A 14,179-nucleotide genomic window follows, 5' to 3' on the forward strand; every position below is an offset into this window, starting at 1 on the left:
AAAATACTGGGTCTCTTTGTTGTAAATATAGATTTTTTCCCCTTTTGTAAAAAGTAACCCCCCCCAAAAAAAAAAAAATCAAGCATGCTGCCAGTGGTGGTGCATACCTGTAATCCCAGTGATTTGGGAGGATGAAGCAAGAGGGTTACAAATTTAAGGCCAGCCTCAGCAACTTAGGTCCTCAACAATTTAGAGAAACCCTGTCTTTGAATAAAAACAAAAAGGGCTGGGGATATAGCTCAGTGGTAAAGTGCCCTGGGTTCAATCTTCAGTACCTGCCTCCAAAAAAGACCAATCTTTACCCAGTACTTTTATCACGCATTAGTGAGCCTACGGTGAATCAGTTATTATACCGGAGGCTGAAAACTAGTCAATTTAGCCGGGTGCAGTGGCGCATGCCTGTAATCTCAGCAGCTCAGGAGACTGAGACAGGAGAATCGCAAGTTCAAAGCCAGCCTCAGCAACAGTGAGGCACTAAGCAACTCGTGAGACCCTGCCTCTAAATAAAATGAAAATAGGGCTGGGGATGTGGCTCAGTAGTGAGGGCCCCCAATACCAAAAAAAAAAAAAAAAGAGAGAGAGAGGAAGAAAAAGAAAACTGGTCAATTTTAAAATTCTGACAGGGGCAGGAGAAATAGGGAGAAATTGGCCATAAAGTTTCAGTTAGAAGGAATAGTTCTTGAGATCTATTACACAGCATGGTAACAAGAGCTAATAATAACGTAAGACATATTTCAAAATGGCAACAGCAGATTTTAAATGTTCCTGCACCACATACAAACGACAAATATGTGAGGTGATGGACATGTTAATTTTCTTGATTTAATCATTCTATAATGTATACACATATCAAAATATCACATCGCATACTCCATAAATATGTGCAATTGTTTGCCAATTAAAAATTAATTTTTTTAGAAATATTTTTAGCTGTAGTTGGACACAATGTCTTTATTTTATTAATTTTTATGTGGTGCTAAGAATCAAACCTAGTGTCTCACGTGTGCTAGGCAAGCACTCAACCACTGAGCCACAACTCCAACCCAAAAAATTAGATTAAACTTTTAAAAGCTCTGTCATTACTTCTACATTTGATTAGCTGGCATTTCTGTTAGGTTTCCCCTCCCTGCTCCCCCTGTCCCGTGAAGCTCTGGTGTGTGTGTGTGTGTGTGTGTGTGTGTGTGTGTGTGGTGTGGTGTGGTACTGGGGCTTGAACCCAGGGGCCCTCTACCACTGAGCCACATCTCCAGCCCTTTTTATTTTATTTTGAGACAGGGTCTCAGTAAGTTGCCCAAGTTGGCCTTGAACTTGTGATACTCCTGCCTCAGCCTCCTGAGTCCCTGGGATTACAGGCGTGTGGGCCACCATGCCCGTGTCCTCCCTGCCCTGTGTTAATTCTCAGACCAAACTCATGTTATCTTTTTTATTCAATGTGTTATAAGCTACATCCTTATCTTTTCTGATGCTCAGTGAATCCCACATTTGCCTGGTGGGAGCCCCATTAAGCTGTCTCCTGTGTCCTCGGACACGAGTAAGCTCTAGCTTTCTAGCACAACATGGTTCCCTGTGCTATTGCAATCTTGGACTTGGAATCAGGCGTTTTTCCAAGGAGCTGTGGTAGGCAGGCGCTCTACCACTGAGCTACATCCCCAGCCCAGCACTGGTTTCTTTTAGGGGGAAGGGGTACTTAGAAATAAAAACCCAGGTACTAGGTATACCATTGCTTCTAGATCATTTTGGTAGACGGACACATGAAGACAAAGAACCTTGGAGTTTTTCCTTTCCTTTCCCCATTCCACACAAACATCTCTCTTCTTCCACAGTAAGACCCTGATTTCCAGAAGCCTAACTTTCAACGTAGTTACTTATTTGATCTATTCTACAATAAACAAAAAAGTTTCCACCTGGGCAAAAGTTGGCTCACGCCTACAGTATGTCAGTGCTTGGGAGGCTGAGGCAGGAGAATCACTTGAGCTCAGGAGTTCAAGGTCAGCCTGGGCAAGAGAGTGAGACCCTGCCTTAACAAACAAACAAAAACCAACAACAAGGGCTGGGACTGTAGCTCAGCGGTAGAGCGCTTGCCTAGCATATGAGAGGTACTGGGTTCAATCCTTAGCACCACAATAAAATAAAGACATCTACAACTAAAAAAGTATTTTTTTAAATAAAAATAAAGAAAAAACACCGATACCAACAAAACCCTCATAAGTTTCCAATTTATGACACCAATACCATGACCAATAACATACCTACAAAGTAAAGTTCTTTGCAGTTTTTCTAATCCTTTAAGAATAATATATATTCCGTTAAGAACATAACCAGAACATTAAGATTAAAAATTACTTGAATTCATTCTGTCCTTCATAATTTGTTTTTTGGATAGTCATTCTTTCTGCTGTGATCAGGGTTATGATTTTTTTTTCTTTTGGATCTAATTTATTTTTTGAACCATGTAAATATTTTAATCGAAACTGTTTGACCAAGTATAATAGAAAACTCCCACTCCATCCCTGTCTCCTCTACTCCGTTCCCATTCACCCCCATAGGAAACCATTTTAATTGATTTCCAGTTTATCTTTCTTCTGTGTGTCTTATTGCTCTAGCTTTCACTCCCCAAAAGAGGCTTACTATATACACTCTTCTGCACTTTGCTCTTTTTGTTTAATTACATATCCTAGAAATTATGTCACATCAGTTCACAGGGATCCTCCTCACTTTGTTGGCTGCACCACTGTTCATTCAACCAATCCCTCAAAAATGGGCATTTGGATAGCGTCTCATGATTTCTTATTGCAAATACGTCTTAAACCTGGGTGTGGAAGCGCATGCCTGTAATCCCAGTGGCTCAGGAGGCTGAGGCAGTGAGTTCAAAGCCAGCCTCCGCAAATAAGTGAGGCCCTAAGCAACTCAGTGAGACCCTGTCTCTAAATATTTAAAAAGTGCTGGGGATGTGGCTCAGTGGTTAAGCGCCCTTGGGTTCAATCACTGGTGGGGAGGGGGGATGTCACCACATGCATACATCTTTTTCTATTTGTGACTGTGTATCTTTGGGGTAAATTCCTAGAAGTAGGACTGTTGGGTAAATGTGTATGTCGTTTTGTTAGATACTGCTGTCTTCTTGTCTACAGAGCTTACACTGGTTTGCACTCCTAGCACTTGATTTTGCACTAGACTTTGGTATGAGGTGTCCTGGGTTGAGTTTCCTTGAACCTAGTGAAAGTCCTTAATCTACCAATAAAAACAACACAGCAAACCCCCTTTGCCCACCTCATATGATGGCAAGAAGAAGGTGTTCTCACTGATCTCATATCCATTCATCTTCCCCAAAGCATCTCAGAGATATGTGCATAAAACTTGGGAAACTAGTATGCAGAAGTAATGAGGCTGAAAACTTGAGCCAGGGAGGAACTAGAGCAGGAAGAGGAGGAGACACAACAGAGGAGGGGACCCCATCCATCCCTCAATGCGAGATGTACTCAGACTCTTTTCCCAGCCCCATCACACACACACCCACTGCCTACCAACAGCCCCTTCCCTGCCCCCCTCAGCCCTTAGCTCTGGCTCTAGCCAGGTCCTGGTGGCTTCCCTCCTCCAAGTTCCTGTGGATTGAACCAGGACTGGCTTAAGGTGGAGGCAGAAGTAGAGCCTGTCCTTTCTGTTTTAACATATGCAGAGGAAATAAGTCAGTGGAACAAGAATGGCTTGCACAAGGGAAAGAGGAAAGAGGAGACAAAGAGAGAGAGGTGTTGGGAGAGGAAGCAGAATATAGAACATTCCACAGGGCCTGCTCCATTCCTGTGACCTATAGAAAAGGGGAAATGATAAAACCATTATGGAAAAATGATACGGAGGTTCCTCAAAAATTTAAAAATAGGGCTGGGCTGTAGTTCAGCGGTAGAAAGCTTGCCTGGTATGAGTAAGATCTCAGGTTCAATGCCAAGTACCCATGCACAAAATTAAAAATAGAGCTACCGTGTGATATACCAGTGGGTATACATCCAAAGGAAATGAAGTCAGTATGTCAAAGAAACATCTGCACTCACATGTCTATTGTAGCACTATTCACCATAGCCAAGATGTGGCAACAATCGCAGAGTTCATCAGCTAATGAGGGGATAATACTGGTATGCATACACAGTGGAATACTATCCAGCCTTTAAAAAGTATGAAATTCTGTCATTTGCAACAAACAGGAAGGAACTGGAAGTCATTTTGTCAAGCCAACACAGTAAAACAAATACCATATGATCTCACTCATATCTGGAATCTGAAAAAAGTTTGTCTTCTAGAAATTGAGGGCAGAATAATAGTTACCAAAGGGTGGAAAGAGTACGGCGTGAGATGAGGATAAATGGACCAACAGATATAAAGTTACAGTGAAAGAGGAGAAATGAAATTCAATGTTTTCACCACAAAGAAATGAAAATAAATGAGAGAGTTATGTTCACCCTGGTTTGAACATTATGATGTGTACATGTATTAAATTTCACATGGTACCTATAAATATAATTTTTATATGTCGATCATATATATGTATATATTTTCATTAAAAAATGGTAAATGAGTGGAGAAAGCCCACTTAGACTGGACCCAGAGATTTTACCTTTCTCTAACTGCCTCCTCCCCTGCATAGCAACTGGGGATGATAGGAATTAAAGCCCTTCAAGGACCAGGACACTGGGGTGGATGGGGAGTCTGGTCTGAGGGAACCCTAGGGGGAAAAGAATGCAGATGGCTCGAAGAATTCCTCTGGGGAAAATCCAGACCAGGGTGAGGAATTTTGCTGCATGATTCTTAAGTCCTAAGGACTAAGGATGAACATATTCCTCATTTCCCTCCAGAGCTTAGTGGATCTGGAATGTTCTACTCTAGATAGGTAGTGCTAACCCTTAATATGGGTTGTGGGTCCAAAGCCCAGAGCATTGGAGAAAGAGAAAAGAGAGGTAGTGGCAGCAGGAGGATAGCAAGTTCAAGGCCATCCTGGGCAGCATATCGAGTTGCTAGGCAATTTATCAAGTTCTTGTCTCAAAATAAGAAAAAAATAATAAAGAAAAAGAAAAGAAAATGTAAAAAGGCCAGAGATAGAGCTCAGAGGTAAAGCCCTTGCCTTAGCATTGTGGGAGGCCCTGGGTTTGATCCCTACACTACAAAAAATAAAAATTTAAAAAATGGAAGCTTGTGGGAGTTTGTTGGGGAAGGTTTGAATTGCTGACAGGTGGCAGAGCTGGGGAGCTGGGGCAGTGCTGGGTTGAGCAGTCCCAGTTTCCCCTTACTCTCAGGACCTTCCAGAAAGGAGAATGGGGAAGAATATTAGGCGACCTTCACTCCCCACACACCACTTCCAGTACTTACACCTTGGGAAAATCCTAACTGCTCTACTTCTGCCCCTTAACTTGCACCTCCCATTTTACTTCTCTTCTGACATCAAAGACCACAGCAATCTGACGAATTTCACTGTGCCACTCACTCCCACCGTAACTGTGGGAAGCGGGCTTCCCTGGTGCAGAGGGGAAATTGAAAGCCAGAGGGCATCCCACCCTTTCCTGCCTCGCCCCCAGCGACTGATTCCCAGGCTCCTCCAAACTGCCCCTTCAAGCCTTAACCAAGTGTCTTAGGCACTGTGCTAGGTACTGGGAGTCCGATGGGCCAGCAAGTTGTGTTCCTTCAACTTGACCTTGAATCCAGGGGCAGAGAGGTGGTAAATAGAGGGGGAAGGGACTGAGGCTCCGCAGCACCCGGGAGGCAGGAAGCCTCAGCTCCTCAGCTCTAAATGCAAATTCTGCACCCAGTACACAGACTAGGGCAGAGCCGGGAGGGTGGAGCCGAGCTGCGGGAGAGGCGAACAATCGGGCGGGGCCGCGGAAGCAGCTGAGAAGGGAGGGAGCCTCGGGTTTGCTGCAGTACCCATCCTGCCCTGTAGACCCCTGGAGGGAGGTCGGAGCTGCGGGAGCACATTTCCACGCTGCCCGTGACCGAGGGCTCAGGACCCCGGGAGCAGGAGCCCCTGGTGCGCGCGAACTGAGGACGTGCTTCTCATGGCGAAGCCCTCCCCAAATCTACCAGAATCTACCCACTAGGCAGGGAACTGAAAATAGGAAGCGCGCTGCAGGAATGGTGGGATTATGGGCTCCCACGATGGGAGGGGCGCGATTTCAGAGTTGCACCTCAGCAAGATGGTGGCAGGCAGGATTGGGGCTCCCCAGGGGAAGCAAAGAAAAGGTTTCCTCCCTACACCCTTCCTACAAAACAAGGGCCCTGGTTCTGTCTTGGGGCCCCAGCCCACTGGGGAAGGCCACATTCTCTCTGGATCAGAATATAGGTAGAGTAGAACTGTCTTGTCTTGGGGTGCAGTCAGATCAATCACCAAACACCTCAAAACGAAAACTGATTCCTGTTGCTTCCCTGGACCCTTTGTAGGTTTCCCTCCAAATCTTCTGCTTGCTTCTTCCCCAGTTCTCCCTGGGGCAGCTGCAGATCTAGGACCCACTTCCCAGGGCACTCTTTCCCAGCTGCCACCATACCTCTCATTCCAGAGCCTGCTCCTCAGCCACCCTCTCATCCCACCCCCCACCCCCGCCAAGGAGGGTAACCCAGTTCACCAATAGCCTGGCCAAGAAACAGCTGCATCCTGCAGTCCTCCTCCTTAGCCCTCCCCACCCAATCCCTCCTTACCCCTAGGCCCTGCTGCATCTCCCATCCCAGCCTGGAATGACCCTGGTCTCCTCCCTTCTTTCCCAGTAATGAAGACCCAGAGCTGAGGGGGCTGCAAGAGGCCTCCAAACGGGAAAAGTCAGAAACGGGCAGCTGGGGGGCAGAAGGGTGTTCTCAAGGATAGATAGGGAGGATCTGAAGACTCTTGGTCAGACATATCACCCCGAAGAGGCAGCAGCTGCACTGCAAAAAGGGATTTCATTTTCCCTCCCTCTCCACTGTCCTTTCCCCTGCCCACAGCGACAGTTGAGCGCCCGCCTATTTCTTCATCTGACATTCCCCCTACCAGGCCAGCAGGCGCCAGCATCGTGTCTGCAAGTTATTGTAAGTCGGGCAGGAATGCCCAAGAGGGAGGTGCCTCTGGCCCTGGAGTGCCCACTCCTCTCCCAGGATATGCTGGCCCTCTCCCTTGCCCTCCGCACCCAGCTGGAAGAGAGCAATGGGCACACTCATACAGATTGAAGAGTATGAGGCTGGTCTTGCCCTGGGGAAGGATGCCAGCCGGCCTCCTCCACCAACAGCGAAGCCAAGTATGTGAGTGTGTGTGAGAGGAGAGGGAGTAAAAGGACAATCCCAGCCTTAATTTCTAGCTCTTCAGCAAGGTGCTCAGGGACCCTCTTGCGGATACTGATTGCCCACTGTCAACCAGCTAGCTCCCCAGTCTCCAGCCTTGAAACTGAAAACTTTTCAACTCGGCCCCTTTCTCCTTCCTCCCTTTTGAGAACAGAGAGGTGTGGGGCGGTGCCCTCCGAGACACTCATACAGTTGGTTCTGGACGCTTACACACACTCTCAAACAACAGCCGTGCGAGGGAACTCCCAGCTTTTTCCACAGCTAATTATAGACGTGAAAGTCTGAGGATGTTTTGCAAGCGGCAGAGAGAAACTGCTGAGGTTTCTCTGCAAAGCCAAGAAAACTGAATGTGTGCACTCCCAGGTCTCCCCCTCCCCAAAACCTCTCCTAGCCTACCTCCACCCATCCCCCCAGTGTGCCCCCTCCCAGGTCCCCTAGCAGCCCCTCCTTCCGGTTGAAGATATCTTACTCGGCGCTCTCTCTCTCTCTCTCTCTCTCCCTCTGTCTCTCTCTTTGGGGCTTTCGAGAAAGGGAACAGACGCGGAAAATATTTTTGCAATAGTTTTCCATTCTGCGTCTCATTCCCAAGCCAAGGGGGAGGGGGAGGGCAGGAACGAATGGGGAGGAACAAATGCTTTATCCAAGAGCTCAATTTGGGTGTGAAAAAGACAGTACCTCATTTTTTCTGTAGCTCTCCCCCCCCCACGCCGCCCCAGGAATGACAAGAACTAGGAAAAGAAAAAGAAATCACTTGTTTGCTTATATGGTTCTTAAGAACTGAGAATAAGAAAGGAATACAGTATTTGACAAATCTGTGCACACGCGCGCGCACACACACATACACACACACACACACACACACACACACACACACAAACCTCCAAACCCAGCCGCGTGAAATACACTAGGAAGAAGAAGAAATCCAGGGAGTTTTAGAAGACATCGGGAGGAAAGAAACAAAGTTTGCAAATCGCGAGTCGATTCATTCTCCGCAAGCCTACCTCTCTTTCTAGCAAAGACCCAGGTTTCTCCAAGCGGGACTCTCCCTCCGGGTTTCCATGGACGGGTTGGGCGGGGTGACCACCCACCGGTCTCCCCAAAGTGGCAACCAAGCTAGAGATGCTGGCCTCGCGCTCTTGCCTTTCCAGCTACGGCCGAGGAGTGGGCTGGGTCTCCTCCCCAAGCCCTTCCAATGAGAGGGACCTTCTTGGAAGAAAATGGGTGCAGGGAGCTGGGCGGGCGTCTCTGATCTTGCCGTCTTCGGAGGGATGGTTCCCCAGGAAGTTCCTGCCCCCTCCCCACCCCCAGCTTTGGATGGTCTCAACAGCGGAGCTTTCTTAAGAAAATGCTTGTCATGGCAACAGCTCCAGCCACCTCGGGCCAGTCTCGGGCTCCCCGGCTCTCTCGGAGCAGTGCAGGGGGAGAAAGGGGAGGAGCGGGAGCGGAGCGGAGGTGGGGCTTGGCGCCCGGCCAGACCATTACTCGCCTGTTAAGGTGGCCTGGTGGTTCCGCGCTGCGGCTGCTTCCTGGGTTGTGTTAAGGGGGAATGGGAAGGGGACGGGGAGGAATCCTCTTCTCTCTTGGGGTTTCCTCCTGCGCTTGCTCTCACTTGTTGAAAGGAGCGCAGAGTAGGGTGGGGTGGGGTGAGGAGGTGGGGAGTGGATGTGGGTGGCGGTATTCAACCGTTGCTACGTGGAGGGGAAATAAAGGAAGCGTCTGCAGGCCTTGGCTTCCTGCAGCTCTTACCGGCCTCTCAACCTCTTACTCCTTTATACCCAGGACCAAGAAACCCAAGGTATCTGTGATCGCTTATACCATCCCCGCCCAGCCTTCTACCCCTGCCAGACTAGGGAGCTCTTTGACGTAGGCGAAGGAATTGCTTTGGATGCTCACACACTTACACGCCTCCTTGCCCACATTTCCGCACACAGGTCACATTTTGCTCGCTCTTGCCCCTGTTGCCACCAAGGCACCCTAGTGCATAGAATGGCTGGCCTGCTTTTGAGTTCTCCTGTATGGGGGCTATGCACCCAAACCTTTGTAGCTACAGTGTCATTTCCAATCCTCACGGCAATCTTGAAAGGTACTTATTATTATCCTAATTTCATAGTTGAGGAAATTGAGGATTGAGTGACTCGCCCAAGGTTACACCTGTGGTTAAGGACAAGAACCAGATTCAAGGTCGAGTTAGACAGATTCCAAAGCCCATATATTTTGCTGTCCTCATATCACATGGTGTGGCACACATTTCTAATTTAATTTGCACACACGCAGACATCTATGCACACTTATACATGGCCTATAAACTGTTAATCACACCCCCCCACACACCTACGCAGCCACCAGCATTGTGCAACAGTGCCACCCATAGATTTTGCATAGAACCTTATGGCTTTCAAGTACAAACATGTACCATCAGCTGGCTCGCACAACATATCTTCATTGACTGATACATTCCCACACCTACTGCAGCAAGCACACTCACTCATATTTATATGCTTATGGAAGGTGGGTTAACATCATCTCAGAGGTTGTAGTTGTAAACTGTGCTATGAAGAAGGTGACCTGCCACAACTTCCCAACCTTTTTTAACAGGGCTTTGAAAAAGGCCTCTTTGATCTTACCATCCTAACTCAACACCTCACACCACACCTGACTTCCCAGCCTGCTTCCTTCCCTGTCCCAGGATGCAGAGCCAAGTGGCCACATGGAGAAGCAACTGTGAATAGGACACAGCATCCTTCCCAGTTTCCTATGGTTTAGGTCTTTTCTTTCCTCTTTATTTTCTTACCTACTATGTCTCAACAACTCACCCACATCCTATTTCTGAGTGAGGGAAAGTTAAACAGACAACAGTAAAGAAACTATTTTGGGGGGCTGGGGATGTGGCTCAAGCGGTAGCGTGCTCGCCTGGCATGCCAGGGGCGCTGGGTTCGATCCTCAGCACCACATAAAAATAAAATAAAGATGTTGTGTCCACCGAAAACTAAAAAATAAATATTAAAAAAAGAAACTATTTTAGTTGTGCTGGATTCAGAACTCAGAGTTCTTCAATGTGGTGTGGAGATTGCCTGTCACATCTATCTTGGGAATCAAATCCAAAATAAGCCCCTGCCTGTGCCAGTGCCTCTGGTCCACAACCCAGTCTAGTTGAAGGCAGTTTGCAGGGGTGAGGGGAGAGTTCAGGGTCACCCTCTATGGAAAACATCTGTGGATTGTTCTCAAGCAGTCCCTTCTTTCTGGAATTGAAGATCTTGCCCTCAAGGCACTTAGAGGATACCAAAGGTGACATTTGTTCTGTTTTGCTTTCTATCCCTGACACTCCTCTGGCCCCTTTCACCTACCCAGGGTATTTTTTTTTTTTTTTTTTGAAGATGGAGAAGGTACCTTGTTAGATTTTGGAAGGTCCTACCAAAATGTCAACTTTTGCAGCCCAAAGCAATTGTTGGGGAAGATGTGGATCAGAAAGGAGAGGAACAGCTGAACAGAGCTTCAGATTTAATGGCTTGTCAGGCTCCCTGCTGGATGGCAACAGCTTGACATTTTAGCACCCAATAAGTGTCAGTTGCATCTTTATCACGAGAAAGCCAGTCTCTGAGATGGCTTTTTAAATATATTAAAGTATATTTTAAGCTTGTCTGCAGTGGCTGTGTGTGGAGGCACTGCCTAACCATCAGTAAACTTGTCCTGAGGGAATAACAATTTAGGCCAGATGTGTGGTCCCATTAAAGGAAAAAAGTCTACTTTGGCTGTCTAGCCTGTGGGGGCTGGGAAATGATGCCCATCCATAGCTGATTATTATTTGAAAAACAAGATCCTCTCCTCAAACTCCCCAGGTTCAAGGGAAACAGGCGCTCCCCGAGAGGTGCTGTGGAAAGAGGCTCTATGGCTGTCCCACCCTTGACTGGCTGGGATTCACAAGCAGGCCAGGGCTGAGTTCTCCCTTCTTTCAGAATGGTGCTCCTCATTGCCTGGTTGGATGCTTGTTGGCTGGGACCCACAACCCTAGCTCCCTGTAGACAGGAGAGAGGGTTGCCAGAAGTGGGCCGTCATGACCCCATAGGGGACAGCAGCCTCATCTCTGTAGGTGAATGAGACACTGCAACCTGTGTTTTCTGGAAACCTAGAAGCCCTCAATGCCTTGTTTTCTTCCAGCAGCATGTTTGAGGTCTAGAATGGGTAAAAATAAATCTATCCATAAAAATAACCACTAGATCTGGGAAAGCTGAGTTGCCCCTCTGGGGCAAGAGGGAGGGCACTGCCCCTGGAAGTTCATGGTGAGGATGTGCTCAGCTTTCCATTGAAGAGAATGCAGTCTGCACTGCTCTCTTCAGGTGTTTTTTGTTTGTTTTTTGGTAGAGGGGAGTGAACCCAGGGGCACTCAACCACTGAGCCACATCCCCAGCCCCTTTTTTGTATTTTTATTTAGAGACAGCACCTCACTAAGTGGCTGAGGCTGGCTTTGAACTTCCAATCATCCTGAGTCAGTCTCTGGAGCCTCCGGAATTACAGGTGTGCGCCACCGTGCCCGGCCCTCAGGTGTTCCTTTGCTTCCTGAGAGCTCCACCTTGGGTTCTCCTCACCCCCTCACCATTTTTCTCCACCTCCTTTGAATGGGGACTGCACACTCCCTATTTGGATAGCTACTGTTTCGCCTTGTCCAGAACAGCAAACGTCTTTCTCACGCCGAGTCTCACGGCTAATTTTTTTTTCTTTTTTTTATAAATACTTTTTTTTTTAAGGAGAGAGTTGGGGAGCGAGGGGGAGAGAGAGAGAGAGAGAGAGAGAGAGAGAGAGAGAGAGAGAGAGAATTTTTAATATTTATTTATTTATTTTTTAGTTCTCGGCGGACACAACATCTTTGTTGGTATGTGGTGCTGAGGATCGAACCCGGGCCACACGCATGCCAGGCGAGCGTGCTACCGCTTGAGCCACATCCCCAGCCCCTCTCACGGCTAATTTAAAATGTTCTCCCTCCCCAAGGTTAAAAAGGGGATGGCCATTTTTATTAGAGGTCCCACCCCCAACTGACCCAAGCTGAGCCAATTGCACCCTTTCCTGGGATTTTTGAAATTAAGATCAAGGAAAAAGGCTCAGTTCCCTCAGTGAAGGCAGCTAAGTTGTGAGGTTCTGGAAGTGTCAGGGCTGTTTCCTGCCATGTGGAAGAAGCTGCCAGTAGAAAAGTGAAGGTCACATGCAGAGAGAGGCAGAGAAGAAAGCTGAAAAGTGAGTGTTGGCAGCCTTTGAGTCAGCCGTACCTCATATCGTCGCCTTTCCTGCAGATGAGTTACGTGACTCAACGCACATGTGTATGCTAGATGAAACTGGGTCTTTTGGTCATTTGTACTAAGTAATGTAGAATTCTAATGTGGAAAGTAATATAGAAACCCTTTGAATGGGTACCTCCATTTAGATATACTCATTTCTGTGCATTTATTCATTTAGTAAGTATTACTGAATACCTGCTACTCAATTCAGTATTCATTGAATGTTCACTGTTTCAATATCCACCAGGCCCAGATGAGGTGTAGAGATAATAAACGCATAGTTTAATGGAGGTAAGGAAGTTCATATCATGAACTCACACAGAATATAGAGTTAGAATATAGCATAGAATATAGTTACTCTTTCTGGGCCTGGTGGTACACGCCTGTAATCCCAGCAGTTTGGGAAGCTGAGGCAGGAGGATTGCGAGTTCAGAGCCAGCCTCAGCAACAGCGAGGCACTAAGCCACTCAGTGAGACCCTGTCTCTAAATAAAATACAAAATAGGGCTGGGGAGGTGGCTCAGTTGTTGAGTGCCCTGAGTTCAATCTCTGGTACCCCCACACACCCCCAAAATAATAATAATATACTTTTTTTTCTTCTTAGGGCTGGGGATTGAACCTAGGGGCACTTTACCACTGAGCTACATCTGCAATTCCTCCTTCTTTTTTCTCCCCAGTACTGGGGATTAAACCCAGAAATGTTCTACCACTGAGCTACATCCCTGGCCCTCTTAAAATTTTATTTTATTTTTATTTATTTTATATTAGGTTGCTGAGGCTGGCCTTGAGCTTGCAATTCTCCTGCCTCAGCCTCCCCAGTGTCTGGGATTACAGGTGTGAGCCGCCGCCGCCTTCTTCTTCTTCTTCTTCTTCTTCTTCTTCTTCTTCTTCTTCTTCTTCTTCTTCTTCCTCCTCCTCCTCCTCCTCCTCCTCCTCCTCCTCCTCCTCCTTCTCCTTCTTCTTCTTCTTCTTCTTCTAATTTTGAGACAAAGTCTCTCTAAATTACCCACGCTGGGCTCAAACTTTCAATCCTCTTGCTTTAACAACCCACATTGCTGGGATTATAGGTATGTGCCTCCTATCTGAATTCCTGATTTACAAGGAAAGTAGCTTTGGAATGAGCAATGTGCTTTTTTTTTTTCTTCAATTCAGTTTTTTCAGCCTTTCTCTGCATATAAAATCAAATTCCTAGCTGGGTACCGTGGCGCATGCCTATAATCCCAGTGACTGGGGAGGCTGAGGCAGGAGGATTGTAAATTCAAGTCTAGCCTCAGTAATTTAGTGAAACTCTGTCTCAAAATAAAAAAATACAAAGGGCTGGGTATGTAGCTTTGTGAAATAGCACCCTTGACATCAATCCCTAGTACCACAAAAAACAAACAAACAAAAACCTACAAACTCTTTCACACAGTTTATTGAAACACTTATTCTATTTTATGGATTGAAATGATGTTGCCTGATTCTAGAATTGTAATATAAAGCCAACCAAGATCTTTAAATTAAATTTGTTTTTGTTTTTGACATATATAACATAGTCCCTGCCTTCCAGAAGCCTCTGATCTAGTGGTGGAGACACATGAAAAACAGATAACAGGGCTGGGGGTACAGCTCATGGAATAGCACTTGCCT

General features: G+C 46.9%; 1 protein-coding gene across 2 annotated transcripts in view; it reads right to left on the reverse strand.

The window, feature by feature from the left end:
• The window catches only part of ATP2B4 (ATPase plasma membrane Ca2+ transporting 4), a 94,729-nt gene extending 86,027 nt beyond the window's left edge, over positions 1 to 8,702 (reverse strand). The window contains exon 1 of one of the 2 annotated variants that reach the window (XM_081299362.1): positions 8,286 to 8,701. The gene's annotated coding sequence lies outside the window, so the exon portion shown is untranslated. Of the gene's footprint in view, positions 1 to 8,285 lie in introns of both variants that reach the window. The other variant, XM_081299363.1, reaches the window with a different exon arrangement.
• Between the last annotated feature and the right edge of the window lie 5,477 nt (positions 8,703 to 14,179).

Source organism: Spermophilus citellus, assembly GCF_964194105.1.
Source record: "Spermophilus citellus genome assembly, chromosome: 6".
NCBI classification, from domain to species: domain Eukaryota; kingdom Metazoa; phylum Chordata; class Mammalia; order Rodentia; family Sciuridae; genus Spermophilus; species Spermophilus citellus.